The 26199-nt window shown below is 48.4% G+C and overlaps 1 protein-coding gene across 2 annotated transcripts in view; it reads right to left on the bottom strand.

Annotated features, from left to right (window-relative positions):
* Positions 1-26199, bottom strand: part of NTM (neurotrimin) — a 945407-nt gene that overhangs the window by 117505 nt on the left and 801703 nt on the right. The gene's annotated exons all lie outside the window — the stretch shown is intronic.

The raw sequence follows: 26199 nt of genomic DNA on the forward strand, positions 1-26199 counted from the left end.
CCCAGCACAGCAGGCCACTCAGAACCAAGCACCAACCTGTGTGTCCACTGATATTCCCACCGACCCCACCTTGCCATCCCCAGCACATCATGTCCTTCCTGGTCATCAAGCACTTGGGATCTACATCATTCCTCATGTCCTTCCCAGTCATCTTTAAGGTCTGAATCAGATGCCACATTGTCGCAGCTGTTCTGACCCCTACTCCTCCCTTCCTTCTGCACAGGTCTGCTTGACAGCTGCTGCTCATCCATGTTCTCACAGCCTGATGCTGAGTCCGTGTCGGTTAGCCAGATGTACGTGGTCTCTTCCTCTCTGTATCCTCTAAGCCGACCCCTCCAAGAGGAGAGGGCTTCATTTTCATTAGCAAATTCAGGGGCAGGAAGCCCATTCCGTTCAGTCTTTAGTTCTGGGACCAGGCTTCCCTTAGGGAAGTTGTGTTGTGCTCCTCCTAAAGCATGTATCACAGGGCATGTCCCACAGGTGTGGGGACAGCCACCGCGCAGCCAGCAGCTGCCTGGGTGCACCTGCCTCATTTGAGGGTTCAGAATTAGGAGCTAATCATTGCTGGGCATCTAAGCCTAATGCTCCAGCATCATCAAAACTAGTGAATACAATATTTGGTTCATGTACGACTATTCTCTTGTCTGCCAATTGGTTTATAAAGTGCGAGTGTTTGCCATTTGTTAGGCACCCCAAGCTCCAACCCTTAGCCTTTATCCCCCTCGGCTTTGGTGACTGGCTTAGCATCTCTCATCCACTAGACCATGAACTCTTCGGTGGCTTGAGCCCTGACTTACTTACATTTATATCCATAATAAAGCTCAACAGATATGGATGGGGTGGAGTAATCACGGCAGTTCCATCACCTTCCCAACCCGCCCTGTGTCCGGGGCAGCCTCGGAGCTGGATCAGGGACGTACGTCATTTCAGTTTCACGGACAGTGGATTTGACTCAATCATTCTTTGCAAGTTAAGTAGCCCCTCCATCCAGGTCTTTTAAGTTTCTTCATGTTAGTTTCTTTCCTTGAATCAGCATCGGTCCAGGACACCACGGTGTGTAATTCTGGGGCACGTCACCCACCCAGCACACAATGCCATTTGGCCTTCGGGGACCCAAACATCCACCGCACTCACTGCTCCAAGGGCAGAGAGCCCCTCACATGAACGTGACACCGGTTGGGCACGTTAGTGCTCTCCTCTCCCCCACCTGGAGCACTGAACTAGCACTCCTAACTGCATCGGATTTCTTCCTCCACACACATGGGGTAGCATGCAGATACCTTCCCTGGGCCTTTGATCCCTCTCCTCCTTCTCCTTAAAATTGGTTCACTCCTTCCCATACTGCACACAACTGGGACACTGGCTAATAAGCCTGTGTCCCATGTCGTTTCCTTATCCTGGGGCCCTTGATGCTGACTTCAACTTCTTCGACTCAGCTCTCCCACTATCTGTACCTACTGGAGTTGCTCAAGGCCCGACCATGTCACCACACCTACAAGGTCTTCTGCGTGATCGCCAAAAGGATGTGACTTTTCCTTCCTGGGGATCCCACAGCCTCCTTCAACTTCAAAGCATTTAAAATTAACTCTGTTGCCTGATTGGTGTGGTTCAGGGTTAGAGCATTGGCCCTCAGGCCGAAGGGTCTCAGGTTCAATTCCAGTCAAGGGCATATTGCAGGAGGCAACCAATTGATGTGTCTCTCCCATTGATGTTTCTCTCTCTCTCTCCCTTTGTCTCTTCCACTCTATGCAGAAATCAACGGAAAAATATCCTCAGAGGGGTGTGTGTGTGTGTGTGCAACTGTAAACACACTTACCTAAACTCTCACAGATATTTGGTAGGACAAAAACAATTGAGAATAGGTGCAATGAGGGCTGAGGAGTGACCTGTGACTTCTAAGACATACATTGCAACTTATGGCTACATCATTTTAAAAGCTGGATTGAATCTTCCAGGACAGAAAAATAATTGATGAGTTAATGACAGAACACTTGATATGCTGAGTACATAAAGCAGTGTTCCCAACCTTCCTAATGCCGCGACCCTTTAATACAGCTCCTCATGTTGTGGTGACCCCCAAACACAAAATTATTTCTGTTGCTACTTCATAACTGTAATTTTGCTACTGTTATGTCTTAGGCGACCCCTGTGAAAGGGTCATTCGACCCCCAAAGGGGTCGTGACCCACAGGTTGATTCACATTTCTAAACTCTCTTAGGTGTAAAATCATTGAAACGTGATGGGATTTGCACAGAGTTTTAAGGGGAGCATGTGCTTCTTGGACCACCCTTCCCCAATCCGTGCAGTTTCCTGGCCCCCGCCCCTGCCCATCCCCCGCAGCCATAGTTGTGCTTGCTCCTGGGAAGACAGGCTGCAGAATGACAGCAATGGCCTTGCAGACGTTGCTTCAACCGTGCAGGTAAGTAATTTATTGATCTGAAAGGATTCCGAGACGCTCTGCAAGGGATTATGTCATGCCAACGCCATGCAATAAAATAAGAAATGATGGACTTTGTGAACACAGGATGATTTAGGGTTTGTAGTTGGAAGTGTGCTTAAAGTACATTTTAAGTGGGAATCAGGCGGGGTAATGAATTACTCTTGCTTTGGAAAGGCTTCCTGTGAGTTCATTTTCCTGGCTTCTTACATGATACTAATCTGCTAATCATACACCAGAGAACAATGGACAGTCCCCAAGCAGAACAGAAGGTGGTTTGGGCCAGAACTGTCAGAAAAGTAAGTATATTAACTGAGACAATCACATCTCATCCTTGGAAGAATCATCTAGAACTGTCTCCCTCCCGTAACAGCTGGAAAGTATCCAACTCATGAACTAGAAGCTAGTGAAATGTCTGCTGTCCTTTGAAACCTGCCTCAGAGTGTAACTTGAGGGAGGAACATTTCCCCTGCATATGTTTCAAAAGTAGGCCATTCATAGCACAGAGCTGAGGTGGTCTGTACAGAGGGGCAATCCCCACTATCAGAACGGAGCAGCATCATGCCGATGCTGGGGAGCAGGAGTATCACTGTATAGGTGGCAACTTCTATCACACTGCCAGTACGAACAATTCAATAGAATTAATAGGATGTACTGCAGCTTTAGCTGATCCAGGTTCATAAGGAAGTCCTAACCAACTGAAAATGCGTTCCTTATGTTTCTGTATTTTCCATGGATGCATTCTGCATCTTACCTCTGCATCATGCAGTCTCTTAGAAATAGACGGGGACTGCTTTGTTTGTTTTTATTCATTTACTCACTCCCTCATTCCTTCTTTCATTCATCAGTATTCGTTGATTACTTCCATCCATCAGCATTGTTCACAGCACTGAGGACATGTCACTGAAAAGGGCACAGTCCTTATCCCCAAGGGAGTCACAGCAATGTAAGAACAGGCACAGAAGCATATCCCTTTGATGCATTCTGACACAGAAAGATAAATAAATTGTTAGGAATACAGAGGAGAGACACCTAAGCCAGCCTGCCGGATGCCACGGAAGGCTTCTTGAGTAGGTGACACCTAGGCTCAGCCCTAGAACATGAGCAAAAGTTAATTCTGGGAAGAAGAGGAGGAAAGATGCCAGACATCACAACCAATCGCAGGCATAATCATGGAGGTGGAAACAGCTGCTAATGGAGGCTGGGCTAAACTCAGGAAACATTCAGGGAACACCTACTGTATACGCAACTGTGAGTTAAATATATGCATGACATGCAGAAATACACAAATTATTTGGACCTCCATGAATGTACAATCAGTTTGAGGAAACAGTGCATATAAATATCCCAGGAAGTTGAAAAACAAAGCAAAATTTTTCACAAAATGGCATATGATTAAATGTTAAATGAAGGGTGGAAAAATTAAGTTCTGTGAGTTAGAGAGGGAGGGCCATGGCGAGCAGGAGGGTTGGCGTGGCTTCACCTCACAGACGGTCTATTTTGGACATCCACACATGAGAACAGCTGTCCGCAGAACTGCCTGGTGGGCACGAAGCTAGGCAGAAACCCACGCCACGCATGGGGATGTGAAGTCCGTGTTCCAGGAGGCGGTACAGAACTGGTCTGGATCCTGGCCCTACTTTGTTCAAGCTGGGTAACCTTGGCCAAGACGCTTGACCTCTCTGTGCCTTACTTCTTCATCTCTGCAACGGAGCTCATAATGACATGCACCTCGGAGAGTGTTTTTAAGAATTTAAGGAGAAAGTTTATAAAATACACTTAGAGAAGCTCCTAGAAATATACAGTGCTCAGAAAGTAAGTGTTATATTGTGTGTGCTTGGCAAACTCATGCATGTACTTTCAACACAGATGGATGATCAATAAATGTTAACCAACTCAGGGAAGAATGGGATACAAGATCAATGAATAAACTAGAGCCCGATGATAGACCAGCTTAAATGGCTGGGTCCTGGATTTTAACTCTATCGTATACGTAATGGCAAGCATTTAAAGTTTTGTTTTTTTTTCCTAAAGAAATTCTATATATTTTAAATGTGCTTTAAGCAAAATAGTCTGGGAACAATATATCAGAGTGAGAATAGACAGAAAATGGAACCAGAGAAAATGTCAGAGGGATATTCAAGGCTGGACTACACTGTTGGCTCTATGGGGCTGGAACGGAACGGGGGGATTTGAGAGCCATGCCCAGGAAAACATGCTGCAGCCCAGGACCCCCTGGGTGGGGGGCCGGGAACACGGCGGCCGATGTGAACACCATTTTGTTCAAGGGCAGCGGTCGGCTGAGCTAGCCGACCCCTGGACGTTATACAGGGGACTGTGCTCGGGGAGAACATCAGTTTGATCGCTGTGCTTCTGTTTCAGACATCGCATGGCGAGATGGTGAGGGGCAGCTTGCAGCCAGAACCGCTCGTCATCAGTTGGAGTCGTGCAATCAGAGAGCCGGGGCGAGGTCTGAGATCTGCTGAGAGTTCATGGATCCTTCAAAACCACCCGCCGGTTTCCACAGACACGCACGTGATGTCTCTGCCGACGCCTGCGGTCTGAACCTAGGAGACACCCACGTGGAACCCGGGGGACCGGAAGTGTTTGGGTGACGTTCTGGAGGGAAGGCAGACGCTGCTGAGCCACACTCTGGACACGGCTCCACATTCAATATGCTACGTGAAGGTTTAACCTGGCTCATACTGACTTCATTCAAATGTGTAAATAATTAAATACCATAATTATGAAAACAGTATTATAGAGAACATCCCCACTCTTGGTTTAGCTTCCACTGCCAGGGTGTTAAGTTTTAATAGCTATGTCATTAATAAATAGCAATTTGCTATTTTTAGACCCAGTGGATACCCTGTTAAATCCAAATTAAGAGGCTTCCTTCAGCACCGACAGTCCTTGGGCCTGAGAATGCACGTCAGCTGCTTGGACCGGCTCCTCTGCAGGGTGCAGGGCACAGGCAGGTCCGTGCATCCCAGGGGCCCCCAGTGCTGCCCGTGGCATGTCTCCGCCTGCCCCCCGTCTGTGGTGAGGCTCTGAGATGCCCATGGCGACTCGGTACAGTCTTCACAGCGAGAGAGGCGGCACTGCTATGGCCTTGGGACTTCTGTCTGTACATAATCACAAAGCCCGGCCTGGGGTGCCCTCAACTTCCCTGATTTGCAGAGTCCACACAGATACACTATGTCAACAGCCTGGTGCCTGAGTGTTCAATCTGGACCAGAAAACTCTTAAAGACACAACTAAGCTAACAGTGGTTCATGGACTAATCCATCCTCCACACTGGCCACTGTGGACCAAGGCAAACACTAGCGCAAGGCTGCTTTGTTGAGGTGTGAATTCAGGCTATAAAAATCATGCTTGATCTAGAACCTCCCTTCTCTCATCCAGACTGAACAAAGAGACGAGATCATCCTGGAGCATGAAGACAAACTCCTTCCTTGGCTTCAAAGACCTTAGCGAACCAGATCCTGCCCCCTCTCCGCACACCCACCGTGTCATTCTCGTTTCTCCCTCCGCTGGCCCCTTCCTCCTCAGACAGCAAGGCGTTCCCGGACGCGGTCCTGTCTGCCTGCCTGTCTCCCTGCTCCTCGCCCGGTGCCTCTGCCTTATGCTCTAAATCTTTGCTTCTCTAGAAAGCCTTCCTTGATCACTTTCTCAAAAGTACAACTCCCCATATTCGATTATTGCATAATTGTCTGTTCTCTCAAATAAAATATGTTTCATTGGCTGTCTTGTTCACTGATGGGTTCAGCACATACCAGGATGTCTGGCACAGTCAGTGTTTAACAAATATTTTTTGAATGAATGAGTGTTTTCACAAGGCGTATGGAAATGCAGATAAATGGACATGAAGGAACTTGCACAAGCTCTTTAAATAGCCTCCAAAAAATTTCAGCATCTACAATAACATTGACAGTTTGCATTTGTTAAATCCCTGCGGTATGACTGGTCTTTTGCATATATTTCCTTTCCTTTATTTCGCCCCTGCCTTAACCCCACGAGTGGATATTATTTCTAAAGTGACTAATTGTCCTGGTTTACCTGGAACTAAGGGGTTTCCCAGAACATGGGACTTTCAGTGCTAACACCGGAGGAGCCTGGGGCAAATGGTGAAGTACTGGTCACCCCAATTATTTCCCTTCCCACATTTTACGAAGATGGTACTTATTTTTAGAGTGGTCACAAAACTTGCTCAAGAACAATTCACTAACAACTGCAGTGCTACAGTGCTGTTTTTCAATGAGGAATGATATGGGGTAGGAAATAAATGCACACAGACTCATGGATGCACACGTGAACGATCAACAGGAATCAAACACACACACTGTGAATCTCTGTTGTGCATTTGACACTTGACAAGGCACTTGACTCCACTGATTGATTCAATCTCACGAGAACCCGCTGAGACAGTACTATTATTGTTCCCTTTTATGGATAAAGAAACTAAGGCCTACTGCGATTCCAGTGGTTCGCTCCAGGTTACCCAGGAAATAAGTGTCAAAGGTGAGACCTGAATTTGGATTACGTATGCTCCCAAGTCTATTCCTTCACGAGGGTTAAGCACGCAGAATGCAGGTTCTCCACCATGTGCTTGGCTCCTGCCGAGTCACCAAGTCACCGTCCACATGCAGATCAGCTCCTCCCTCGCACGCCCTTGTAGAATTCCATGGGAACATCTTTGTACCCAGAGTGAGTTGGGAGAGACTGCCCCCGTGGTTCCCTGCACGGGGTGCTGTTCTTCATCAGGAGAATGAATGGGTGGGAGGTTTCATTGATACAGTGTTTGGACCTTTGCGCATTTGGGTGACTATCTCTTCCTCCTCCCCAGTCCGTCACCAGTGCTTCCTGGTCATCGTCCCCTGGTCCACCCCCTCCCCGTGCACACGGAGGGCCTCCCAGGACGGCCTCCGTCAGCGGGGGCCCTGGGGCTGCTGTCCCCCCAGGCGTTTCCTGCTGTCTCTGTACCAGAGAAATAACCAAACCCACGGCGGAGCCCGCCGAGCTGGGTCTGTTTCACGTTGACTGTGGAGACTGTTCGGTGAGCACTTTTTCTTCTGTTCCTCCTTCAGCCTTTCCTTCTGCCTTCCTTCCAACAGGAGTGTTTGGGTGACAGAATGCATCTCCCAGCGTTGTGGGGTCTGTGGATCTCCTTCAATAACAACCCTGCACTTTGCATCAGAAGATCAGGTGTGGAGCCCGGACCCAACAATGCTGGCTGTATAAACTCATGTAAATCATTTAACTTGCATTATTTTAACTCTATTAATAACTATCTTGCTTCTTAAAATAAATGCTCCATGGGTCAGGGGGAAAAAACCTATGAGAAATTATATGTTACATATGACATACTATTCAAATGTGATTCATTCGTGTTGCTAAGAATGCAGGCCTCTGGACGTCAGGAGAATTACGAGCATGAGGTGGGGTGCTCTGGTTTAGAGGCGAGAGGAACAGGCCTCCTCCCCACCTCCCACGCAGATCACGCGCTCCTTCCGATGCACCAGTGGGTCTGGGATAAAACGCTGTGTGTGAGGGCACAGGGCACAGGGCACCGCCCAGACGGGGTCCCTTCTTCCTTGCCAGCAATGTGCTGACTGCTCCCCTTCCCAGAAGGGACGGTCAGATCACATTCAGAATCCTGAATTAGATTCTGAACACGCCAAGGACTCCTTGGTGACATAGCCCCAGGCAGATTGCTATTTCTTTTACCAGAACCCTTTCGTCATTTCTTACATCTCTTTCTTCCTGTCTCCAGATGAGAACCCTCTGTGTTTGCTGGAAAGGAGGACGCCCCGGGAGAAAAGCTGACAGTTTATTCGGGATTAGTCATAAACCACTGGTTCTGAGGTCTGGAGCGTGCGCCTCCGGGATCGGCGGAAACGTGGGGGGAGGGGTCGGTGAGCTCTGCTCCCTGGGTTCAGTCGCCCGATAGAGACACAGGCGGCGAAGCAGACGCCAGCTCTCCTCACCCAGCTTCCCTGCTTCGGGCACGTGAGTGTCCATTGGATTTCACCGCCACCAACCTGTAACCTCAGGGGCTCCATGTATTTGGCAACATCCAAGACAATGGCTCAGACGCCGTCTCTTCATCAGTTGTTGAAGTGGAAACCTCGAGGAACAAAGCTAATTGGATGTGGACCTGACCCTGGGACAGACCTGGCCATGTGGCAGCCAGCGCAGAGCGCTCCAGACTGGCTTCCCTCCCCTCCCCCACACAGGACCAGCCCTTCAAGGACAGTCCATGAAGGGAGCAGAGACAGGATGCAAAGGAGAGACCCCCGAACACCTTCCATGCCGAGGACGTGGCCGGGGGCGTAACGTTTGCTTCTTCCCCTTGAATCCTCACCATCACTCACAGACATTACCCTCGCTGTTCAGGACAGACGATGAAACTCAGCCCAAGCAGCCAACCTCAGCACACAGGAAGCCACCCGACTGCAGATTTTCGAGTAAGGTGCACCGAAAATTATTCGCTAAACTTGACACAAACTAGAGGTCCTCAAAAATTAAAAAATATCCTAAGGAAAGGGAGTCTATTCATAACCTGGTTCATCTATATAATTGCACGAGGGAAGAGGGAAGAGAAACCCAGGACAAAATTACTGTATTATTATTATTATTCCTTGAGGAAGAAAATTAATGTTTGTTGAACACTTAATAAGGACAGGTACTTCCTGTACAGTTCCCATTCAATCCAGAACACTGAGACTTTAAATAGCTAACAATGTGCTCAGAGCCACTGAGCTAGACAATGGCAGATCTCAGACCCACACTCTCTTTTCTTTCTTTATTAGTTTACTTTATTTTTATTGAATTTATTGGGGTGACATGGGTTAAATAAAATGATATAGGGTTCAGGGGTACAATTCTATAATACATCTGTACATTGTGTGTTCACTACCCCAAGTCAAGTCTCCTTCCACCACTATTGTGCCCCTTCACCCTCTCCTACCTCCCCCCACGCCCCTTGGCCTCTGATAATCACCATACTGTGGTCTGAGTATTTCTGTGGTTGCTTTTTTGCTTAATTCCTTCACTGTTTTCACCCAGACTCCCTCCCCTCTGACAGCTGTCAGTCTGTCCTCTGTGTCTATGAGTCTGTTTCTATTTTGTTTGTTAGTCTGTTCGCTAGATGCCACATAAAGTGAAATCATATGGCACTTGTCTCTTCCTGCCTGACCTATTTCACTTAGCATAACAGTCTCCAGGTCAGACCCAACCTTTTCCTACAGGGTTTGGGATCGGATGAAATATGTAGGTATAATTAAAAGCACTTAGTGAACTGCGAATCAGTCTACAAATAAATGCTATTGTGATTGAGATAATACAGACTTCAGTCAATTAGTGGTAAACAGCATAATTATCGGTTGTGAAAAACAACCTGGAATTGCTGACCAGGACTTCCTCCTAGCACACCTGCAACATCTCCGCCACGCACAGTTTCTTCACATGCACCCCGCAGGCAGGCTGGAGAGGGGTTCTGATCCCTCCGGCTCCTAATGTCTCCTCCCTGGGGGTTGTTTATTCCTCCGGTTCCCACCAGCCAGAGGCCCGGCCTCATGGTCTCCTTGAGCCGTTTCCTTTGCCCCTGGAACCTGGCATCCTTCTATGTCTCCCTCTGCCCAAAGCGAGAATGCGTGGACGTCTGTGAAACTCACATGGCCTGTTGAGAAAAGCTATACAACTGCGTCTGTGACATTTGTCGGATCCCAGTCCCACCAGCTCTTCTCTCCTCAAGAGAGACTTTCAATACAAGCGCTAAAAGCTCCGTGGAGCAAGGAGACGCAGACCCCGTCCGGCTCGGGACAGGCAGGCAGGCCCCCGGGCAGCTGGGGGGACCCTCCAGACACATTTCGGGTTTAGGGTCTGCAGGTCCTGTGGTACCACTTCCTTTTCAACAGGGCTCACTGTTTTCCAAATTCAGGAAGAGCTTAGCTAGCTCTTCCCTGTTGGATAGATGCCTCGCTCCTGCTCACAAGCCCACCTCGTGGAGAGAGGAAGGTCCTCCGACAATGGTGGGTGCTGTTGCCACTCTCGGGGTGATGTTCATCGTTCATGTTTCCGCATGTTGAGACCACACCAGTAAACAAACCTGGGCATGTACTGTCACCGTGATGTCTCGGGCTCCTGGCAATGTTCCTCTCTGCTCATCCTCGTCTCTGGCCCTTCGGCTCTGCCAGGTGGGCGGCCCCATCGGCCCTGTGTCCCGGCTGCCCATGCAGGTCAGACGGAGGCAGCAGGGCAGAGCCAGGGCGCCTGCCTCCTCTGCACCCGGGTCCGTCTGCAGAGCCCGCTCTGCGCTGGCAATCGGCTGGCTGCCAACAGTGCCCAGCTCACTGACATCTGCGGCTGCCCCAATGGCGTCATCAGCACTTAAGTTCCTAATTGCCCAAGTGCCCTGGTAGCTACGCACTCAAACACCAGCTATAAAATGACAGGCAGCGGGCACTGCTCTGACTGCGGGGGACTGTGCAACATCCCTGGCCTCAGCCGTGGCTGCAGTAGGTACAAATTCCCCACCCTCTCCTCCCTCCCCAGGTGCGCGAGGCTGAGTTCAGAGGCAGGCAGACAGCCCTGGCGGCACCGTCTGTCTCTCCTCCAGAGCACCGGTGTTGCTGAGTCTGAAAACGCGACAACTTCAGGGACACCCACACTCCCCGTACCACTGTCTTTGGGAATACCTCAAGCAAGTGGAAGAAACATCTCATTATCTGGCCTTGAATCCTGAAGCTCAGGACGTGGTCCCAGGTTGTCCAAAGTAACTTGTCACTTGGCTTTAAACCGATATTTTGTTCCAAGGTCTTATTGCCGCTAAATCCCTCGCAAAGGTTAAGGTGCAGCAGATCAAGGCGGAGTTCGTCCCCTCCAGCGCAGGGCTGGCGAGCGGGGGGCTGTTTCAGCTCCGGGTTCGCAGTCAGAGCAGCGGCGGCTAACCCCCTGTGAAATGTCACCGTGCTGCAGCGGGGGAGACAGTGCGGCTGGGAGCGAAAAAAGTTCCAACATGACTTCTTGTTAATACAAAGCTTGTCAAATGCATCACCTAGAAATACCGAACGTCTTTATTAGATTCTTTCATCTCCCCCTGAGATCGGAGGGACCAAACCACTTGCTTCTCGGTGGAGATGTCATCATCCAGAAACTAATTAAAGATTACACAGGAAGCTGGTCTCTCCTCCTCCAGAGAACAAGACGCATTAGCAACCGAAGTAAAAATAGATACATACATATAATTATTTATCAAGTGAACTTTTTATCCAAAAGGGCAAGTTGGGAATTTGACAAGAACTTTCTGTCTCCCTCACGAGGCCAGCAGGGACAAGTGGGCCCTTCAGGAGGTGCGTGGGTGTGCTCCCAGCATCACCCAGGAGGTTGCTCCTTTCCTGGTACAGAGGGGTGCAGAGCATCTGCCCACTGCCTGAGGAAAATACAGGGTATGGAGGTCACACCAGCGTCTGCCCTGCCCGTAAGGGGTGTGCACCTCTGAACAACGGTCCTTGACCTGTGCTCACGAAGGCAGCCTGGCCACCCTGTCCAGTCCGCCCAGTCCCAGAAAGCCACGTAGACGCAGATACTGTGCTTCCGGCCTGGCAACGGTTCGGAATCTAGGCCCCTGGACATCTTCCCCCGTGGAACAGACCTGCCTTGGGAATTAGGCAGACAACTCGATTCCGCCGTGCTCTGCACTCTCCCAAACTCTCTCCACGTGCCGTGTTCCCATTCCTGGATTCCAGCGGGTGACCTTTATGTTGCATGACTCAGAGTTGTTGTCAGAATAGAACTTAGAAATCCGTGCTTTGTCACCCAAGGCCCTGTATCACTGAGAACTAACCTTACAGCCACGCAGACCATGATGTCCCAGCACGACATTCTCTGTTACTTTCCCGACTTCGAGGCTCAGACCGGATTCACTTCTCAGGGGGGGTCATAGGAAGCCCTGCTCATCAGGTAGCTCGCGGAGGAGTCCACCTGTCCCCCGCCAGGCGTTTATGACCCCACCTCTCCGGGACCTGCGCCGCTGGAACTGTCTCTTCCTCCCTTGGACTCTGCTGACACCTTAGCACAGGTTTCACATTATCTAGGGCTACAATTTTCGCTGCTCCCTCTGGTCGGCGGGGGCTTCAAGGTCTGCCATCATTGCCCTCACCTCCGGTCTCCAACAGTACCCAGCCTGTGCCTTCCATGCAACAGACGCTCAACGCACATCGGTTGAATGACCAGTCGTGATCGAGTGAACTAATTTAAGAGCTCAAATGTCTGCCGGCTCCCACCATGCAGGGAATAAAGGTTAAAGTCCTTGGTCTGAGAATCAGACCACCCCTTCTCTCCCACTTACCTTTCTATTCTTCCCTCTAATTGTTCTGGACCAAACATGCATTTCTCTGCACATGTGCACACATTGATATGCACTGAAGGGCATCTAGGAAACTCCCAGATATCACTGCAGCCAGCAGCTCAGCTCTAGAGCCAACCAGACGCAGACTCCAACCCTGGCCACCCTCTCTTAGTCAGGTGTTTCTGAAACAGGTCATTTCTTGGTGTCCTCATCTGCCCAGTGCCTATAACAACACCTAACAGGGCGGTTATGATGAATGATTAAGATCATTAATATCAAATACTAAGCACATGTTAAGTGGTCAAAAATAAAAACATCTACCGAACACTCATGGTCACCACTCCCCCCAGAATGGTTTTGTCCAGTTTCTACAAACAAATGCACGGTGCTACACCTTCCCAAATCTAACGGTGAGTTTCTGTCTTTGTGATCGTCAACCTTTCAGCAGCCTCTGGCCCAGACCTCTACTTCCTTCCTTGCTTGGCAGTGTCCCTCTTCTTGCTCCCCTACCTCACTGACTGCTCCTTCTCACCCCCACACTCCCCATGTTGGCACGTCCTCCTGCTGGACCACTGGTCTCTTCTCGAACGACAAAGGTACCGCATGTCGGCCAGGGCTTCATCTACCATCAGAGGCGCATGCTGCCAGCCCAGGCCCCGCCCTCGCCGCGCCTCTTCCCTCTCATATAAATATAAATATATATATATATAAATATATATATTTAATAATTACCCTTCCTAGAGGGCTGTTCTGGAGAATTCAATGAGTCCGTACACACACGGAGCCTAGAATACTATTGAGCACATAGTGTGTGCTCAGTAGAGGCTAGTGATTTAGCTCATTAGTCATCTTTATTTAATTGTTCAATGGGCGGACTCAGAGTCAGGCATTCCTTGTCTTGCCGTCCTAATTACCCTATCCTGGTCAACGACGTTCTCATCTACCTAACTGCTCAAAACAAAAACCCTCGAATTATCCATGGTTTCTCTCTTTCCCTCTAATCCCTAAGTCCTGTTGGCTTTATCTCAAAAATGATGTTCACATGACAATACCATCCTCTTTCCTCTTACTACCTATGTCTAACATCTCTGTTCTGGTTTTCCTGTTTCTACTATTTATACAGTGTGTCCTCTGAGTCATAGCTGGAATAATAAAAAACAACAACGCAAGTCAGATAATATCCTTCTCTGCCTGTGAACCTCCACTGGTACCTGACTGCATGTGGAACGAAACTCAGAGCGCGTACCTGTCAGGGTTGGCACGCTGGTCCCTAGGAGCTCTGACCAGTTCCTGTCCCACGAGCCACATTCCGCTCCTCGAAGGTGCCAAGCGGGGTCCACCCTTAGCCCGCTGCAGCCTCTCCCTCTCCTGGCATCGCTCTCAGATGTTCGGATGCTGAGGTGTTTATCAGCTGGGTCTCATTTCGCCGCCACCCCTTTCACCCCTTCCTGACCGTGCCTCTGAAACAGCTCCTGCCCACCCATGCTCTGCTGCAGCACTTTCTGCAGCACATGCCCTTCCCTCCCTTCTCGTGGACGTGTTCCTGTTCGCCAGGTCTCTGCCCACCGGACTGGACGCTGCAGGACGACAGAACATCCCTATGTCTCCCTGCCTCTCTCTGGGCCGCGGTGCCCAGCGCACAGTGAGGACTCAGTAAGTCTTTCTGAGCAAACGCCCCTGGTCAGAGCGAGCCCATCCTTTCTCTGTCCTCTTGCAGCCTCTGCTCAATGTGCTCGCACTCAGCATATCCTGTTCTGCCCTACACGCCCAGCACCCTCACCAGAATACAAGACTCACGGGGAAAAGATGTCTAGTGCTTTATCTCTTCTGTGCTATACCTGTACATCGTCCGGCATGGAGCAGTGTTCCCTGCAAAGAGCAAAGGTTCAGCAAATGATGTTCATTTGTATGTTTTAACTGAAATATATACTTTATCTCTCCTGTGGCTCGATGTTATTTAATGCCACATTTCTGGTAAAACGTTTCCATAGCCTAACTATTGACACGGGGATGGTTGAACTGTTACTGCCACATGCTCCCCAGAGCCACACACAGGTGCTCTGTGTGTTTGTACATGTGCGCGCGCACACACACACACACACACACACACACAACCCAGAGCCACACACAGGTGATCTGTGTGTTCGTGCATGCGTGCACACACACACATACACACACACACACATACACACCCCAGAGCCACACACAGGTGCTCTGTGTATTCGTGCACACACACACATACACACATACACACAGCCCAGAGCCACACACAGGTGCTCTGTGTGTTCGTGCATGCATGCACACACACACACACACACCCCAGAGCCACGCACAGGTGCTCTGTGTGTTCGTGCACACACACACACACACACCCCAGAGCCACACACAGGTGCTCTGTGTGTTCATACACACACACACATACACACACACACAGCCCAGAGCCACACACAGGTGCTCTGTGTGTTCGTACACACACACATACACACACACACTCCCCAGAGGCACACACAGGTGCTCTGTGTGTTCATGCACGCATGCACACACACACACACACAGGTGTTCTGATTGTTCGTGCATGCATACACACACACACACTCCCCAGAGCCACGCACAGGTGCTCTGTGTGTCCGTGCACGCATGCGCACGCACACACACACGCACACCCCGGCATGAATCAGAGGGCAGGGCAGCCATGTTTCCTAGTAGAAAGTGTGCTGCTTGTCATGAAGCCAGAGAGTGTCACTGTGCTTTCGAGAAGTCCAAGTTCAGCTTCTTCCTCTAAGGCACTAAGACATCAAAGAAAACAACAACCTAGGAGTTACTCTTCTTTTACTGAGAAGGTCATGTTGAGTAACCTCAAAAAGTGAAACAAAAACACTGTCACTGGGCAATAAATTAAAAATAGGTCTATGCTACTGAAGATAAATCAATCAGTTTAATACTCCTTCCCAGAGCGGGGCTTCTTCAAAGAACATAGGACAGGTGTCTTCAAGCTGAAGCACTGGTTAAAAAGTTGTCCTTAAAATTACATTTGGGCTATTACTTTCCTGCCTGGCTGTATTTGTAGTGATCTACCTAGAGGCTTAAAGAGACACATAGAAAAATAAATTTCACTTCCATTAAGCATACACCACGGACCTGCATTTTGTCCTTATCTTTGTCCTCTCCTCCTCTCTATCTCCTGCTCCCCCGATCTTCCCAATGCCGTCCAACACTGGCACCAGAAAGTGTACAGGATTATTCAAACACCGATAATCATCTAATTCCCTGTAATTGCTATTCATCGCCATGTAGGATTCTTGGCTTTTTTATTAAGTGCCAGTGTTCACACCCCACATATCCTGTATCTCCAGATAAAAATTCATTTATGCTTATTTCCAGAATCCAACTGGTTGGCAAAGGAGTCGGCCCATCTCCACTGTCAATCAGAGAAGCAGGGTCAGCAGAGACGCCCGGGGGCACAGGGCTCCGGGTCCAGATGAGATGAGCACCGTTAATGCACTGCCTTCTTTCGAAATCAGGCGCAGGCCCCGGTGAGATGAATCAATATTTAATAATTGTGAGATACGGTTCTGCTCACGTGAGAGGGGCTCTTTTCCATCCTCGTGGGGCGCTGTGTGCAACTCTGCATACGCAGCCTCGCACAACCTGGCGCTAGCCCCTCTGGCAATCCCTATTTTTATCAGCAGTACCATCTACTTCCGAAATGCATGACAACTATCCCAAGCCAAGCCCCAGAACAATCTGCCAGACCAAGCGGCCAGGGCGCCGCACGCGGTCACACCGGCCGGCAGTGGAGTCCCCTTCCCGGAGAGCTGGGCTGGGAAGGGTGCTCTGGGGTCTGGGGAGAACTCCATTCCCGAGAGCGCTTACCAGTGCGGAATTTGGAAACGGGCTCGCGGTTGGTTCTCAGGGGGTGCCCAGAGGAAGACAGGCCTCTGCGCCGCCTGGCCCTGTGGGTCTCCAGCAGTGCGGCCCTGCGACTGTCACCTTTTGTCGTGCCTCAGATTTCTCCCCAGGGTAGGAGGGGTGCGGGCTAACGAGAGTTTCTCACCCTTGGTGCTGTTGGCACTTGGGGCTGGAAGTGTCGTTGCCAAATGGGGGTGTCCTGGGCATTGTCGGACGTCTAGCAGCGTCCCTGGTCTCTACCCACTAGACTTCAATAGCATCTCACTCCCCCCACCCCAAAAGTTTGGCAAGCAAGAATGTCCCCAGACAAACATCCCCTGGTAAACGACCAGCACACCCCTCAACACGCTACAGAACCCCTGGGCTCACACGTCCTGGGGACGTCTCCTAGGTTTCTCTGACTCTCTCTCTGAAAATCTCCACGTAGAAACGTTAGTCAGAGACACAGGCTGCAACTGTTTGGCAGCTTCTTCCCATGTCACTCGCCTCCTAGGTGCCCAATCGGGGGTCACTTTCAAAGCGGAGACACACTTTCTCGGCCATGAGCCTGGCTTCTCGGCCGTGACGAGTGCAGCGGCGCGGTGGGCACTGCCGGCGTCCCCGGGACGCGCCGGAGGCCCCTCCGTGTGCTCTGCTGCACAGGCAGGCGCATGTGCCCAGCCCCTCTGGCTCTCACAGCGGATCCCCGGCGCCTGGAGTGCCCCGACGCCCCGCTCTGCACCCAGGCCCGCCAGGCTGCCTCACTGCCCCTTCCGCACGCTCCCAGCAGTGCAGGGCAGCAGCTGCTCGATGGCTCATCACCCAGGGCACATTCTGAGCGAGGAGCCTGAGCCTCAGTGCTGTGATGACTCTTCCCATTGGCGAGGAATGAATGCATTAATCTGGGGCCATTAGAGTCTTTTATCAAGCTGCCTAAAATATACTGCCTTTCCGAAGCATACTTGAGCAGGCGTTTCACCCTAAAGGGATACGTGGGAGGGAGCACTATATTGGAGCTAACTAAAACAGAAGCTAAGAAAAATACGAAGCGGAATGGGGTGCAGAGCAACCAGATACGATGTTGCTGAACATCCTGTTTTTCAGGGTACCCGAGTCTAAACATACACACACAAACCGAAGGAAACAAATACAAATCATACCATCTGAGAACTTTCTTCCCAGTGAAGAAGAAGAAGAAAAGCCAGACGAAAGCCAAACCGCAAAGTCCACAGCTCAGCGTGTCCTGTGGAACTGCGTGGCGACGGGAGACAGGCCCCTGGCCAGCTCCGTTCCCGTCGTGCACCACGTGCAAGCTGCTGGAGGGCACAGCTGTGGCTGGTGGCACTCAGGGACACAACATTCTCCTGGCCGTGGGGTCAGAACAGCAGTCACGCTCACAGGCTGTCAGCACCTCTCACCCCTCTCTAGAAGGGCGACCTCAAGTGCATCCCACGCCAGTCATCCGACCAGCCAGACCCTCCTGGGGGAGGGCAGAGGGACCGCAGCCGAGGGTGCCCGGAGGAGCCATGCCATGGGCGCCGGAACCAGGAGAAACCACCGGACTCCAGTGCCAGTACACTTTGCGGCCAAAGGGTTGCTCTCTCAGGCTCCCTTTGTAAAAAAAAAAATGGGAATTATTACAATGACCTTGCCTTCTAGAGTGTTTGTGAGAACCAAATTAGGCATCTTATAGGATAGCGTTTCCATAGCAATGAAGGAAAACAAAGCGGTATGGCTGCAGTGCCGTGGCCGGAGGAAAGCCGTCCAAGGCAGTGGCCCGTGGATGCCAAGGCGGTGTCTCTGTCTGCTGCTATCACCGTGAATTCCAAGGGTGCTGCAGGCCCCTCAGGGAGCAGTGACACTAGAACCAAACTTCAAACAGGGGGCTGCCCGGGGACCTGAGCCTGGTTGGATTTCCACCGAGCAGGTTTGGGGCTACTGGAAACAGACGGACCAACCCATTCACGGGTGTGCTGGCCATGGTCTGACTCCTTTCACTCGGGCTGATCTGTTTCCCACTTGCTTCCTCATGTTCTCACTATGATTTACGCTCCTTCAGGACAGAACATCGCCGTGAGGTGGAATCAAGGAAAACTGAGGCGCCCCCTAGGAGGTCAACGAAGGGACAGTTCTCAGTGGTCAAGTTCTGGTCACCAAAAAGCTCCTGCTGGTGTTTCTTTTTGTCCTTAGTGAATCTGGAATCAAATGGGCTTCCCAAAAGCCTGGGATTTTATTGATTTCAATCATCTTCTTAACCATCTAAGGCAGAACACTTAAGATTTGACTTCATTCTTCTCCTAATCTCTCATTTCTGGGGTGGAGAAAAGATTAATAGGCAAGCACAGCCATTATTTTTGATTAGGATGAATCGGGGCCAGTGCAGCTGTCTGCTCCGAGTGCCTTGACCCGTTATGTGGCTGAGCACAAAGCAGGGTCGACATCAGAAAATCCAGGGCCAAAAATAAAGTGAAAGTAATTGATGTCTCTGAATCCCGCTGCCTATGCTGGGCTCCCTCCAAGCTTTCAGAGAAGCTGTGCTCTTGGAGAACTGGCTTCCAACTTGCCTCCACGCCAAAGATCAGGAGCCTTCTTCAGTGATTGTGACCAGCAGACATTAACCAGATATCCTTTAAAAAAAAAAAATTGGTGTATTCTCTTTTCTGTGTACAGCAAAATTAGCAATGCTTGTCCAATTGTTTTAGAGTAGATTACCATGGTCCATTCGTGAAGTTATTGGGAAGGAAGAAAGTAAGTACTTGTGGCATCACAAAATCATACAAATAGAATAACTGGAAGGGGTCATGCTCTCATTTGGGGTATTACTCTTCATGAGACAAGCACAGGAAAAACTTCACATGAATTGTAAATGCAGGCTCATGTCCGAGCAATACTCTGAAGAAGGAGCCTTCCTCTCTTGAGAAAGAAAAGTGAGAAGAGAACATCAAATATGACAAGAAAAGGTTTGCTATCTCTTGCACAAAAGGTGGAAACTATGTTTGTATATCTGCCTGACTGTAAGTATGCAGACTTATAAACACACATATATGTACATGTGACATCCACGCACACATACTAGGAGGCATAACAGTGAGGGCAGTGGAGAGAAAGACAGAGAGAGAATCTGCTGTAATATCTTCCAACGTCAAAGGCCTAGATTTTTTCATTTTGTTTTTCATCGCCGTCAAGAAGTCCTTCTATTTCTATAGCATTGAACAGACAGAGACTTTCTCAAAGGAACTGGAAAGATAACAGACCAGATACCATCATAAAGTTGTTACACTGTATAAACAGTCTCAGCAAAAGCATCTGGTGTGCTGAGGCAGAAGAACATCCTCATCCAAATCAACAGACATTAACACAACAAAAATGAGGAGCTGCAAACAGAAGGGCCCGCCATACAGTTTCATAGAGTGTTGCCCCTAAACATGCACACTGTGCCCGATGAGGAGCGGCACAGTCCATTAACAATGCTGTGTGAGCCTGCCTGACGGTCAACTACCTATAACGGAAAACCGTGTGGCTAATTCTTCGTACCACATAACATCACGGGTTGGAATGATAAATACCATAAAATCAAAAAAGGCACCATTGAAGTTTTAGGGTGCTCGTCCTTCCTGACCCTTCCTTCCAGGTCGTAAGCAGTGATGGACGAAGCAAGGCCTCGGGGATCCAGGGGCTCCACCTGCTCTCCTGCTGGGACGGGACGGAGAACACCGCGGGGTCTGCAGGAAAGAGGGCGCCCGGCTTCCTTCTTCCTGACACAAAGAGCACAGCTCTGCCTGGAGGCAAGCTGCTCCACTTATCCAACAGCAGGCAGAAAAGTGTTACCAGAAGGAGCAGAACCCACCTATCAGTGTAGCACAGGAACTCAGGAAGGGCAATTGCGCGCTACCCCCAGGCAAAGAAGGGTCCAAAGAGAACGGGCTGAGGACAGAAGGGTGCTTTGCAAGTCCGGAGCAGCCCAGCCTCCCCTGGCTTCTCCAAGAGAGCACGAGGGAGCTGGAAGGAAGCATTTCCTTCAGCCCTAGCAAGAAGGCGAATATCTGGGTGCAAGTGTCCTCCTCTGCCGTTTGACAGAGGATATGGGGCAGGAAGAACCGCGGCCACCTCTACACTCAGTCCTTTCAAGTCTCTCAAAAACCAAACGACCGTTTGAAATATACAACCCCTCCCTTTCCTAGTTTAGTTCAATTACATGTATAGAAGATGCTGAGATCAAATCACTTCCCACAGTAACAACATAGGAAACATCCCCCAAACGGCTCATCGGGAAGTGTTGCTGGCGTTCAGGTTAAGGGTGAAGGCGTCAGATTCTAAAGCAACAATGGTTGTTATCTGGCAACGGAGACTCGATGGTGTTTGCTCCAGCCACTGGGACAGGAGATCCGTGAGAGGGGCGTGCTATGCCTTTGCTGCTCACCCTGGTCTGTTAGATAATGATTTGTCATTTCCACGCACCCACTGAAAGCCTTTATTTTTGAGTCAGGGCATGGTGACGAGAATGCAAGCATTTCACACCAGTATTTTCCCAACCTTACTCTCCAGAGCTGACTAGTTCATGGGATTCTTTCTGAATGGTGTGGCAGAGTCTACAAATGGAAAGAAGGTTCATGCGTTTTTATAAAATTATTATTTTTCAATGGTTAATGTTTTGGAGAATTATTTTCTGAATTCAGTTGGTCTCTTCTTCTTTCTTCCAATTAGATAATTGAGTTTCATCCAATATCAGTATTTGTTTTCAAATGCCATAAAGAATGGGGCAGATGCCCGGCCAGTGTGGCTCAGTGGTTGATTATCAACCCATGCACCAAGAGGTCGCTGGTTCGATTCCCCGTCAGAGCACATGCCCAGGTTATGGGCTTGATCCCCAGTAGGGGCATGCAGGAGGCAGCAAATCGATGTTCTCTCTCATTGATGTTTCTCTCTCTCTCTCCCTGCCCCTTCCTCTTGCTCTAAAGTCAATAAAGAAAAAAATTTAAAGAAAAAAAAATTAAAAAGAATGTGGCAGATCACCTGAGTAAGAATTTGTGACTTTGTTTCATTTTTTGTACAGGGGGTCTAAAGTTTCTACCACTTCACAGATCTAGAGAAAATATACTGGCCTCGGATCGTGCAAGGAACATGGAACTTGTTCAAATGGCACCTGTGTTTGCGAAGGTAGTGATTTCTATTTTAGAATACCATGCGAGGACCTGCACCGTCCTTTGGCTCATTCCCTTAATGCTGATTGCACATTTGGCTCCAGAGTCCCATATGCATGATGTCCTCTAATCTAAAGTTTCTACCGGAATCAAGATTTCTTCAGAAAAAAAGGTCTTCCCGGTACTCTGTCAAAGTTTCTAGCATGATGCCTGGTGCCAAGCACAAACTGGAAATGATGATAGCCGAGCTGCAGGAGTCAAGGGTCTCAGATGCTGTGCCTGCTCATGTCACTGCCAAATGTGGCCAGTGGGACAGAGTGCGCTGGTCTGAAAGAAGTTGGTACACCTCTCCCCGGACTCCTCCGAGTCTTCAAAGAGTCACTGCAAATGTATTCCTTAATGCAGTAGTTGAATAACCATTCCCTGAGCACCTACTCTGTGCTAGTCCCACATAACAGAGATGCAAATGGATAAGACAGGAGCATTCAGTTCAAGGGCACAGGAGCGGCTGCAGAACTGATGACATGTGCAATAATTACTGCAGCGCCGCTATGTGCAATGCATGAACCAAGTGGGATGGGAATGCAGGGAGGGAGTCCGGAGGGGCAATGCAGAGACAGCTGCCCTGCGCCTGGGCCTGACAGGAAATGTCGCATTCCAAGGCTGCAAAGGAGCATGCTGTAGGAAGCAGAAACAGCATGCGTGGTAGAAGACAGGGGTGAAAAGATAATTTGGGTCCTGTTTTGCAGGAGTTTATATGACATACTAAAGACTTAGGATTTTATCTCATAGGAAACAGAAGCCATCAAAGGAGTCTAAGCAGGAGAGTAACCAAATCAAATTCATGTTTTGGAAAGATAATGCTGACAGCAATGTAGACTGCATATCTGAAAAAGTACTGATTAGTGGTAGTTAAGACTATTTATACTACCACGATTACCATCTTCAGCACCTCACCCACCACCACTACTTTTCACTTTTAGCATTACCTTACCTTTCTTGACTGCCTCTTGTTTGTGAGCATTCAAAATTAGACATACTGCCTCAATCAACCTTTGCAGCAACTTTATTTTACATATGACAAAGAGCAGGGTTAGGTAAAATGCCTAACATCACTCAGCTAGTGAGCAATAGAAATATCATGTGAACATAGGTGGTCTGATATAGGAGCCCACACCCTTAATGCCTTTAAGCTCATCATTGCTTGAAAGTACCTAGAGTCCTCTTTAGACATTGCATAGGGCCCTGGCCAGTTTGGCTCAGCGGTTGAGCGTCGGCCTGCGTACCAGAGAGTCCTGGGTTCGGTTCCCGTTAGGGGCACATACCACCAAAAAAAGAAAAGAAAAGAAAGAATTTGCATAGGGTTGATCTGAGAGCTAAAAGAGTAGAGTGAAAAAGTGTTAAGGAATATTTGGTAGATGGAATCGCAAGACTTAGTGACTTAAATAAACACCAGCAAAGTAGATGTGTACCATCAAGAAAAAGAAAAACTTCCAGATAGATGATCATGAGGTTTCTTGCTTAATCGACTGAATGTACGTAGGTGCCATCTGTTGAGATGAGAAATACCAGGTGCAGAGATTTACCTCACGGAATACACAGTATGCATTGGCCTTTCTTTTAAGCTACTACCCAGAATCTGAATCCTCTTCCTATACTGTGATACTTTTCTGTGTATTGACCTCTTTCCCATTTTTGAATCAACCTTCTGTCAATTATTTGAATTCTATAATAACTTGCAATCAATTCCTTTGTTGTTGTTGTTAAGTCAGCCTGAATCAATCTCTGTTGATTGATACCAAGAGCCCGGTTAGGTTCAGGAGATGATAAGGCCCTTTGGACTATGTTTAGTTCAAGTTGTCAGCAGGACATACAAATTAAGATGCCCGATAGAAAACATGTACTCATTGGGGAATTTAGAAAAGAGAGAAGGCAGAACACACCCTGGTGACTCCCCAAAGCAGTATTTCCCTGCCAATGTCATGACTGAGCAGCACTGCTCACAAAAGACATGAAAGATGGAACCCCAAAGATGAAACCCAGAGAAATACCAACATTTCCGATTTGTGAGAAGGACCGAAGTGAATGAAAAAAGATGAGGACCGAAATGAAGTGGGTCAGAGCTGGGTAAAAGTCAAGAGAACGGGGTTTCATGAAAAATTGGAAACGTGAGAATATTAAGAAGAGTGGTAACAACTACATCAATTTCAGCAGAAAGGACACTAAAAAGATGTCATGAGATTTGGCCATAATCACTGGTGTCTTTAGGAGAATAGCTCACGTCATGTTTTATAACTTACTCTGAGAACCTGAAGTCCATTAGTAGCTCTGATTTATATTTCAGATGATTGACCATGTACAAAAAGTGATGAACAAAATGTGTCACTTCTTTCCTCTTCACTCCACTTATGTTTTTTCTTTTCCTTCTGATCCAGGAAAGGGTTAATGTTTGTCTGGGGCTGGGGGACAGGAGAAGACAATGGAAAGGTAACTTCATGACACAGCCTCATCCATCTTCAATGGTTCTTCTGAGAACATCTTCAATTGTTCTTCAATTGTTCAGGTGAGAGCTGAACTATCAAGTGTGGTAATTTACAGCGATCACAGACTCAGGTCCTTGTGTTTCCGGCCAGCTGCAGGACCAAGTCTGAGAATTTTTTTTGTTTTTCTTCTCTTGGCTTAGAAACCTATGAGCTTGCAGTTCTGGAATCAAGAACAGACCGGAACTACTACAAAGCTGTTCAGTTGTAGAAAAATTCTATCCATTGTTCTTTTACTTTAAGGACTTAAAACAATTTTTCCCCCATTTTCCTCATTGCTTTGAATTTGTTTGCTTTACTTCTTGGCTATCTTCTGCCTTTACCAATAATCCATCACTACTTAGCAGCTTCCTTAAAAGTTATGTTTGACATAGCATGACTGTCAACATCTCTCTGCCATCTGAATACTCTTGCTAATCATCTCCAATCTCTCTCCAGCAGGTGCTTTCACCCACTTTAAGGACACTCTTATGCTCTTTCATCTTCACAGATTATGTAATAATTTATTAGACTGTGAATACATGATACAAAATGAATGGAAGTCCCGTACTGAATGAACCACCTTTTTATCCAAACCCAATCACCTTTCTCGGTGCTTCTTTTCTGTGTCAAGAGCTCTTAAACTAATATCCGTGGTCCTTTAAAGAGGTTCAAGAAAATCAGATGTTCTAATAACTTTCTTAAAGTGTATCCAAAATAACATGACTATCACTATCATTCCCCATATTTAGGTGAGGAAACCAAAGCAAAGAGAGGTTAAGGAACATGTCATGGTAAGAGACAGATTTAAAAATAGCCAGTCTGAGCTCAGTGGTCACATGCTACACCACTGCTCCATGCTCCACCTCAACCAAGGGATTTTCCCATTCTTCTCTGTTTCCTTCCTCCCCACACCCATCCATCACCAAGTTCCATGGATCCTTGCTGGTGAAGAGTCATTCAACTCTATTTTCTTCATCACCATGCTAATAACCTGAGGCTTTTCTCACTGCCTCGCCTGGTTTGTCCCCTCTACAAGCCATCTTCCAAAATGACTTTGCATTATCTCTCCAGAAATGCAAATTTCATCTACGGATAATATTTTAAAGTATTCACTTTTCTTTTGGGTTAGCCATGTGTAAAATCCTTAGCGGAATGTATAAAATAAGAACCTCCAGGACTGGCACATGTATACCTCTTCAGTCTTATCCTTCACTACAGTGCAATCACACACACACACTTTCACACACTCACACACTCACACACACTCACACACACACTCACTTTCACACACTCACACATACGCTCACTTCCACACACTCACACACACTCACATTCACACACACACACACACACATAGCTTTTGCCTACCCACACCTATCTTTAAACATTATAACCTGTAAACTTGATAGTATTGTTTTTGATATAGTTTTTATTTTTATATATTTATTTTTTATTGTTGAAAGTATTACAGATGCCCCCCTTTTTTCCCAATGATCCCCTCCTTCCTGCTCCCACCCACCTCCTGCCTTCCCCACACTGTGGTCTGTGTCCATTGGTTGTGCATATATGCATAGAAGTTCATTAGTTTATCTCTTCCCGCCTCCCCAACCCCATCTTTGTCCCATCCCCCTCACCCCAGAGTTCTCTCCTGTCCATTCTAGTTCTTTGAACTGGCACACACTCGGTCTTCACATATGTTACTCCTCTTAGGTATTTAAATTCACACTTAGATCTGGAAGCCTTCCTTGACTCCATTCCACCTTGAAACAGTTCCGTCTTGACCTTCTCCTTTGTTTCTCTAGCATCTTACAATGACTCATGGCATCAGATGTTCACAGAGAGCAGCAGTTCTCTTTCATC

The sequence above is a fragment of the Molossus molossus genome, unplaced genomic scaffold (assembly GCF_014108415.1).
Source record: "Molossus molossus isolate mMolMol1 unplaced genomic scaffold, mMolMol1.p scaffold_m16_p_22, whole genome shotgun sequence".
NCBI classification, from domain to species: domain Eukaryota; kingdom Metazoa; phylum Chordata; class Mammalia; order Chiroptera; family Molossidae; genus Molossus; species Molossus molossus.